We start from the raw sequence: 8947 nt of genomic DNA, 5'->3' as shown, positions 1-8947 counted from the left end.
GATACTGTGTGTGCTTTCTTTTCTTCCTCTCCTAGGCTGTGGGTGGAATCTGGCCGTTATATTCTGTGTGTGTACTCGGGAATTGAACCCAGTGCCTTCTGCATGCTAAACATACGCCATGCCACTGAGTAACACTCCTAGCCCCTAAGCATGTATATTCTACATATGATTAGTCTACACATTTCTAATAGGCACCCACTGAGTGTAAATCATTGCACAAGGCACTGCGGCTGCATATCATGTATATTAGTGTTCTCAAGAGGAACAGAACCAATATGGTGGAGACGTATATGTGAAGAATTTATTAAGCCAGTTTATATTGAAATAGTAACATCGACTGCTTCAAGGCTGGGAGGCTGCAAATCCAATAGTTGCTCACGCCTTGAGGCTGACTGCCTTGGCTGTCTCAGTCTGACATCACAACCCTAGAGGGTTCTTGGGGAGCTGCTGGTCTTAGTTGACGACGGCAGCCTGGAGGTGCTGGTTCTGATATCTGTGAAGGAATCATCATCATCATCATCATCAGCAGCAGCAGCAGCAGCAGCAGCAACTGGAGAAATCAACTCCATGAAGGAGAAAAGCCAAGCTACCAAAGGTTGAATAATCCTCCTCTTGCCATTACCTTTTTAAATCTGAGCCTGTACTTGAAGGTGCCACCCACATTTGGAGTGGGGCTTCCCACATATGTTAAGGTAATAAGGACAATTCCTCAGTTGAGGTTTCCTGCTCACGTGAGTCTAATTTGGGTCAGGCTGATATTAAAACCAACCATTGTAGCTGAAGTTTTCCTGGTCCTGCCGGCCCACGGTCAGGACAAATCTCTCTCACATGCCAGTCCTGCAGCTGCTTGGACCCAAGCAAACACACAGAGACTTATATTACTTATAAACTGTATGGCTGTGGCAGGCTTCTTGCTGTCTAGTTCTTATATCTTAAATTAACCCATTTCTTTCTTTTTTTTTTTGGTTTTTCGAGACAGGGTTTCTCTGTGTAGCTTTGCGCCTTTCCTGGAACTCGCTTTGTAGACCAGGCTGTCCTGGAACTCACAGAGATCCACCTGGCTCTGCCTCCCGAGTGCTGGGATTAAAGGCATGCGCCACCACCGCCCGGCTAAATTAACCCATCTATACCTTGCCACATGGCTTGTGGCTTACCAGTATCTTACATTATGCTTCTCATGATGGTGGTCTCTCTGCCTCAGCCTTGCACTTCCCGGAATTCTCCTCTCTCCTTGTCCTGCCTATACTTCCTGCCTGGCTAATGGCCAATCAGCACTTTATTTATCAATCAATCGTCCACAGCAAACCATCCCAGATATAAGAGACAGCTCAAGGTTTCTGTCATTTTCCAAGCAGGGGAGATAGATAATTCATTGCTGTGGTGGTTTGGATGTAATTGGCCCCATAGTCTCATAGGGAGTGGCACTATTAGGAGGTGTGGCTTTGTTGGAGTAGGTATGGCCTTGTTGGAGGAAGTGTGTCACTTTGGGGGTGGGCTTTGAGGTTTCCTATGCTCAGGATACTGCCCAGTGTCTCAGTTGACTTCCTGTTGCCTATAAGATGTAGGACTCTCAGCTACTACTCCAGCACCATGTCTGCCTGCACGCCACCATGCTTCCTGTCATGATGATAATGGACTGAACCTCTGAAACTGTAAGCCAGCCACCCCAATTAAATGTTTTTTTGTTTTTGTTTTTGTTTTTGTTTTTGTAAGAGTTGCCCTGGTCATGGTGTTTCTTCATAGCAATAGAAACCCTAACTAAGACAATTGCCCAAACTGAGAGGTCATCTGAGGGGATCACTGAGGTTAAGAGGCACATTGGGTAGTACTAGGATAAAGCTAGACCAATCTTGACCTCAGTGGAGAGACTGACTTCATGATACTGTGTGAAGACAGGGAGTGATGGGGTGACATAGACAGGTAATTCCTTGGCAGAAAGTTTAGATGAAATCCTAGAAGTAAGAAGTAAATAATTAGAAATATAGTCATCAAAGAAGACATCCATCGTTAGTCTCTGACATCCACGTGTGTGTGCATAGCCTCACATATGTGCTTATAAATGCAAACAGACATACAGGCACACATGCAGTATGCAATAGTTTGCTCTCTATTGCTGTGATATATTGCTCTCTATTGGTTAAGAAAAGTTTTATTTCAGCTTTACAGTTGTAGTTCATCATGAAGGGTAGTCTGAGAAGGAACTCAAGGCAGAAACCTAGTGGCAGGAACTGAAGCAGAGACCATGGAGGAATGCTGCTTACTAGCCTGCTCAACCTGCTTTCTTACACAATCCAGGACCATCCACTCTGGGGTGACACCACCCACAATGGGCTGTACCCTCCCAAACTAAATTGTAGGGAGGAGAGGAAGCCCTGAGTGAATGAAGTGTTAGTGAATGTATTCTGTTGACATAGGCATGACCATGTCAAGAACTCAGAAGGAAATGGTGAAGCCTCTTCTGGTCCATGTGTTGATGTGTATGCAGAAAATGTCCACCATAGCTTTCTCCCACCCTGGATGTTTATGGCCTGAAGATTCCCTTACAGAGACTGCACCTATCAAGATTAGCTAAACCCATCTCCTTGATCCAGCTGTATACTGTAAACTCCGCCTTCTTGCTTATCTGTATGCAATAACTCCACCTCCTTGTCCAGCTGTATGCAATAACCCTGCCTCTCTGTTCACGCTGAGCTTCTGGGGTGCTGCACTTTCTCCAACAGAGAGCCCAACTTTCTGTCTCTGTATCTATCTGTACTTGTCTTCTCTCCATCCCCTCATCCAACCCAGTCAGGTCCAGTCCTTGGAGCCATACTGGATGTGGTAAATCATTAATGAAGAAAATGCCCCACAGACTTGCCTGCCCACAGGTCACTGTGATGGAGGCATTTTCTCAGTTGAGATTCGCACTTCCCAGATGACCCTAGCTTGTGTCAAATTGACAAAAAAAAAACTAGCTAACACAATTGACCCCTTGTCAGCATGACACACAAACATATCACTATTCACTTATAACCTTTCCTTTCTCATTTGTCCCCAAGATGTCATATTAATATTAATATCAAATATAAAACCTGATATAACTGTAAAATACCACAGTCTTTAAAATTGTCTCTTTAAAATATCCAGTCTCTTAACTATGGCTCCTATAAAAAGTCAATTACGCCGGGCGGTGGTGGCGCACGCCTTTAATCCCAGCACTCGGGAGGCAGAGCCAGGCGGATCTCTGTGAGTTCGAGGCCAGCCTGGGCTACCAAGTGAGTTCCAGGAAAAGGCGCAAAGCTACACAGAGAAACCCTGTCTCGAAAAACCAAAAAAAAAAAAAAAGTCAATTACATACTTTCTTCTTTTTTAAACACACCTTAAAATAATATTTCCCCAACATTTCCCCTTTTTGTCTAAAAAAAAGAAAGAAAGAAAGGTTTTAACTTTAACATAATAAGACTGTACACAATAAGAACAATTATCAAGTAAAGGTTACATTCACAATGTAATGAATTCCAGTTCATTTGTGTCTGGCAAATTAAAAGAAAATACTCCATTATCTATCATATCTTAATGAATCTAAAGTTTTAGACCATATTTACTATCTGTCATAACTAAGGAAAACTGCAACTATAACTACCTAGTCTTCAACTCCATCAAAGACCCAGAAGGATAATATTATTGAATAAACAAAAAGTGCATTGCAAACAACTTCCAAAACTCCAACAATGACAGAAACATCTGACTGCCTGGACAGTCACCCAAAGTGACCTTCCACAACCTTGGGGCATCCATCTTCAGCTTACAGGTTCATACTATCTGGCAGACTTCTCAGTGAAGCAGGAAATTTTATATACTTTCTATTCCAAGAGGAAAGAGCCAGGGCACAGTTACAATCAAAGAACCCCCCCACCCCAACAAACAAACAAACAAACACAAACAAACAAGCAAACCCAGTGGCCAGTGTCTGGGATTCACAATCTTCTGGGCTCCAAAGGGCTTGGGCAGCTCCACTCCTCTGCCCTTCATAGCAAACACAGCTAGTTTCATAGGCTCAGGCCAATTCTACTCCACAGCAGCTCTTTTCCTGGGAGTCATCCCAGGAACTGATATCTACAATATCCTGGTTTCTCTGCTGTAACTGAGGCTGCACCTTCACCAATAACCACTCCTGGCACCTCTTTTGGGACTCTGGCCCTGTCACACAGCACCAAGCCTCAGCTGCTTTCCATGACCCCTTCATGCCTTCAAAACCAGTGTTGCCTGGGTGACTTTTATACATTTACAAGTTCGGCTGCCAGCTTGAGATGCGGCGTTGGTCCTCCTGGACCACAGCTTCTGTGTGCCGACTCTGAAGAAACTTCCCAGAAGATTTTGCCTCAGTGGCGCTGGTCTCTTGTTGGTCAAAGCTGATTTGATTCTTCAATCCCAGCTGGCCAGAAACTACATATCCATAATTCAAAACATCACATAACAGCCCTCATAATCTTTGCTTCACTCTGAGACAAGGCAGGCCTCCATTGTTTGCGTCTCTTTCAACATTCTTATCTGCCAGGCTCCTACCATAGCTTGTTACGTTCTGAGCACTCAAAACATTTCCTTTCATCCCAGAGTTCCAAACTCCTAGAATTCTCCCCCAAACATATAGTCATGTCTGTCACAGCAATACCCCAAGAACCTGGTACAAATCTGGTCTGGTTTGCCTTCCATTGCTGAGACAGACATCATGACCTTCAGAAGGAACTTGGAGAAGAAAGGGTTTGTTTCAGCTCACAGTTGCAGTGTCTCATGAGGGCAAGGGAGGCCAGGAACTCACAGCAGGAACTGTAGCAGGGGCCGTGGAGGAGTGCTGCTTACTGGTTTGCTCCCCTTGGCTTGCTCAGCCTGCTTTCTTATCAACCCAGGACAGCTGCCACAGGGAGCTGGGCCCTCCTACATCAAGACTCAATCCCGCCAGGCGGTGGTGGCGCACACCTTTAATCCCAGCACTCGGGAGGCAGAGGCAGGTGGATCTCTGTGAGTTCGAGGCCAGCCTGGTCTACAAAGTGAGATCCAGGAAAGGCACAAAGCTACACAGAAAAACCCTATCTCGAAAAACTAAAAAAAAAAAAAAAAAAAAAAAAAAAGAAGAAGAAGAGAGAGAGAAGGAGGCCTTCTCACTGGCCTTCAAGTCATTGAAGAATTTTTTTCAGAGAAACCTCTTTAGTCTATAAAACTTAAAGAGAACAGAGCAAGAATAAGATTGGCGGATAAACTTGAGGACTTATAATTCTGCATTAATAATTTCTGATCATCTATGCTGTTACACAGACAAACAGAATGTGGTAATCCAGTTTTAGAAAAGAAGTCCTACCTTTAACCCCAGCACTCAGGAGGCAGAGGCAGGCGGATCTCTGTGAGTTCGAGGCCAGCCTGGTCTACAGAGTGAGTTCCAGGACAGCCAGGGTCACACAGAGAAACGATGTCTTGAAAAACAAACAGACAGACAAAAGAAAAAAAGAAAAGGAAAAAGAAAGGACGTCCCCGTTGTTTTAGGAATTCATTCCAGTCAACCAATGGGCGAGAGAAAGGGGTCGCTCGCTCTCTTAGGGTGAGGAGACCGGGTCAGGCGGCAGAAAGTTGATCCCCATCGGCCTCGAGGAGGAGAACAGAAGCTGGATCAGCAGCACATCTACCTTGCTTTGTATTAGTGAGTCTGTTTCCCCATCACACTCCTTAATAAATTTACACACACACACAGACACACACACACACACACACACATACACACACACATACACACACACACACACACCCCTCTGTGGACTCTCGTATCATCCCCATATTTTTAAGCATGAACCTAACTTTTGATGCATAACAAGGAGGAAGGAGAAATTGTATCTAGAAGTTTCTTTTTAGTCCTACCACCTCATCATTATAAAAACACAGTATTTGGATAAAATATTAATTGGACTCCTTCCCTTGACCAGTGATCTCTCCACTTACACTTAAGTCTTAACGTAAATGGCCGTGGAAAGATATTCCACGTTCATGGATAGGAGGATTCAGTACTGTTCTTCACACACCCTATGGCTTGACCCAGAAAACTATACTGTGGCTATTGACTAATTAATTCTAGAGCTTACGTGGAAAGGCAGAAGACCCAGAATACTCATTAAAGGAGAAGCATAAAGTCAGAGGACGGAGGTTGATAACCTCAGCTCCACTAACAAAGACTGGTGTAGGTAAGAGAACACAGACCGGAAACAAGCAAGTAACAGTCAGTGTAGATCAAAGGAGCAGAAACAAAGCCCAGGGAAGACGCATGCAATGCAGCTAACCAACCTGTGACAGGGGACAGTAGCAGCCAGGTATGACAGCACACCCCCATAATTACAGCACCTGGAAGGTGGCCACAGAAGGATCCAGAGTTCAAGGCCAACTTGGGTTTAAGAGAAATAATCTTCAAAAAAAAAAAAAACCCACAAAAAAACAAACAAAAAACCAGAAGTGTGGGGATGTAGCTCAGTTGATAGTGTTCTTACCTAGGACGCACAGTGCCCTGGGTTTGCCTCTTGGCATCATATAAATGCCTAAACTGGCATGGCGTGCAAGCCTGTAATCCCAGCACTCAGAAGGGAGGCAGTCGGCTCTGAAGTTCAAGGTCATCCTTGGCTTCATAGGAGATCCAAAGCCAGCCTAGGCTTTATGTGAGACCTTGTCAAAACGTGAATGAAGAATTGGTTCAGGCCCCACGCCCCCTGGGGAAGGGTGACGTTCTTTTTTGCAGTATTAACCACTGTAAGTACCCATGCTCCTGCGAATAGCCCCAGCTGTGCTCCTGCAAGAAACACCAATAACTCACTGGGTCGCACACACAAAAGTGGAAGGAGACTGATTGGGAAGCAGAAAACAAGTGTGGGAGGGGCAAAAGAGGGCAATGGCATGACTATAATAAAAAGTCATCTACATGTATGAAGATGTCATAGAGAAATCCATTATTATATATACTTAATATATGCTAATAAAACATTTATAAAAAATCAAGGGCAATCCAAATAGTTCTGGAACAATTGGGTATCCCACAGTGGCAATGATGACCTTAGAGCTTGAGAGGATCTTAAAACAGTCATCAACTTAACAGTATCAAATACCCCTAGAATTCCAAGACTCAGGAAGCCAGGGTCTTAAAGAATGATTGTTCCCAGGTTGCAGGGGAAATATGAGATGGGCCTCGAGCATCTTCTCTCACTAGACAGAAAGGGGCTGCTGAAGCCTTGGCGGGTGTCAGAGGAGTGACGTGACCATTTGTAGCATTTGCTGCTCTTGTAGAGGACCCACGATTGATTCCTATTACTCACACGGTGGCTCACCACCACCCACAACTCCAGGTCCAGGGGATCCGACACCTTCTGCCCTCCACAGGCACCAGGCACGTGTCTCCAATACATTGTAACCAGAGTAAATGACTCTTTTTGGATTTTGTCTTTATCACTCCAGATTATTATTTTTTTAATATTTACTTTTATTGTTTTTAACTGTGTGTGTGTATCCATGCAAGTGCAGGTGCACAAAGAGGCCAGATACATCAGATCCCCTGGAGCTAGAGGTGCAGATGGTTGTGAGCTGCCCAGTGTGGGTGCTGAGAACTGAACCCCATTCCCAGGCAAAGCAGCAAGTGTTCTTAACCACTGAGCTCCCTCTCCAGCCCCATTCCAGTCCAGATCCTTTCTTTTCTTTCTTTCTTTCTTTCTTTCTTTCTTTCTTTCTTTCTTTCTTTCTTTCTTTCTTTCTTTCTTTCTTTCTTTCTTTCTCTCTCTCTCCCCCTCTCTCCCTCCCTCCCTCCCTCCCTCCCTCCCTGCCTCCCTCCCTCCCTCCCTTCCTTCCTTGCTTGCTTTTGCTTTTATTTTTGTTTTTTTGAAACAGGATTTCTCTCTGTGTAGCTCTGGCTGGCCTGGAACTTGCTATGTAGACTAGGATGGCCTCAGACTCACAGAGATCTGACTGCCTAAGTTCTGTGATAAAACACGTATGCCAGCCGGGCGGTGGTGGCGCACGCCTTTAATCCCAGCACTCGGGAGGCAGAGCCAGGCGGATCTCTGTGTGTTCGAGGCCAGCCTGGGCTACCAAGTGAGTCCCAGGAAAGGCGCAAAGCTACACAGAGAAACCCTGTCTCGAAAAACCAAAAACAAACAAACAAACAAAAAACCACGTATGCCATCATGCTTGGAACTACTCCAGATTCTTAGGGGGAAAAAAATAATGCCATATCCAAAGACTACCATCCCTTTACAATATTAAAGAAAAAAAAAAAGGCATATGCCCCAAACCAGCAGGAATGAGGGTCTCGAATGAAGAGGTGTTGAGTGGAGGAAGGATTTGGGATGAAAAACAGAAAAGACAAAAAATAAAACAAAAGCAATCACTGGGACCAGGAGGCCTTCCACAGCTGATGACTTATGCCAAGCAAGTTTCTTAAGAAGTACAGCATTCCCAGCACTCAGGAAGCAGAGCCAGGCGGATCTCTGTGAGTTCGAGGCCAGCCTGGGCTACCAAGTGAGTTCCAGGAAAGGCGCAAAGCTACACAGAGAAACCCTGTCTCGAAAAAAAAAAACCAAAAAAAAAAAAAAAAAAAGGACAGCATCATATATACTATTTGCAGGGGAAGATGGCCAGCGTCAGCTGAGAGCTGAGTCAGTGTTGGCAAGGAGAACAGGGGATACCTTAGACACAGCTGCCTAAGGACTGATAACCATAGCCTAGAGGGAAGAGTCAGGGTCTCAGAAGCCACAGCCTTGACCGTGCAAGACACTAGCTCCAGGGTCAGATCGGCCCTGCCAAGTCCACTCTTGGACAAGGACGCGGAGCTGAAGTTCCCTGTGTCCTTTCATCAAGGCCTCGGAGGAAATCTTGGGTCAGTGTGGTTCCCCACAGGCACGACCCTTGGCCGGGCGACTTGTGAGTCCTGACCTTTGCTGGTTAGGAA

Source organism: Peromyscus californicus, unplaced genomic scaffold, assembly GCF_007827085.1.
Source record: "Peromyscus californicus insignis strain IS unplaced genomic scaffold, ASM782708v3 Scaffold_9__1_contigs__length_137607984, whole genome shotgun sequence".
NCBI classification, from domain to species: Eukaryota; Metazoa; Chordata; class Mammalia; order Rodentia; family Cricetidae; genus Peromyscus; species Peromyscus californicus.
This window is presented reverse-complemented; position numbering follows the sequence as displayed.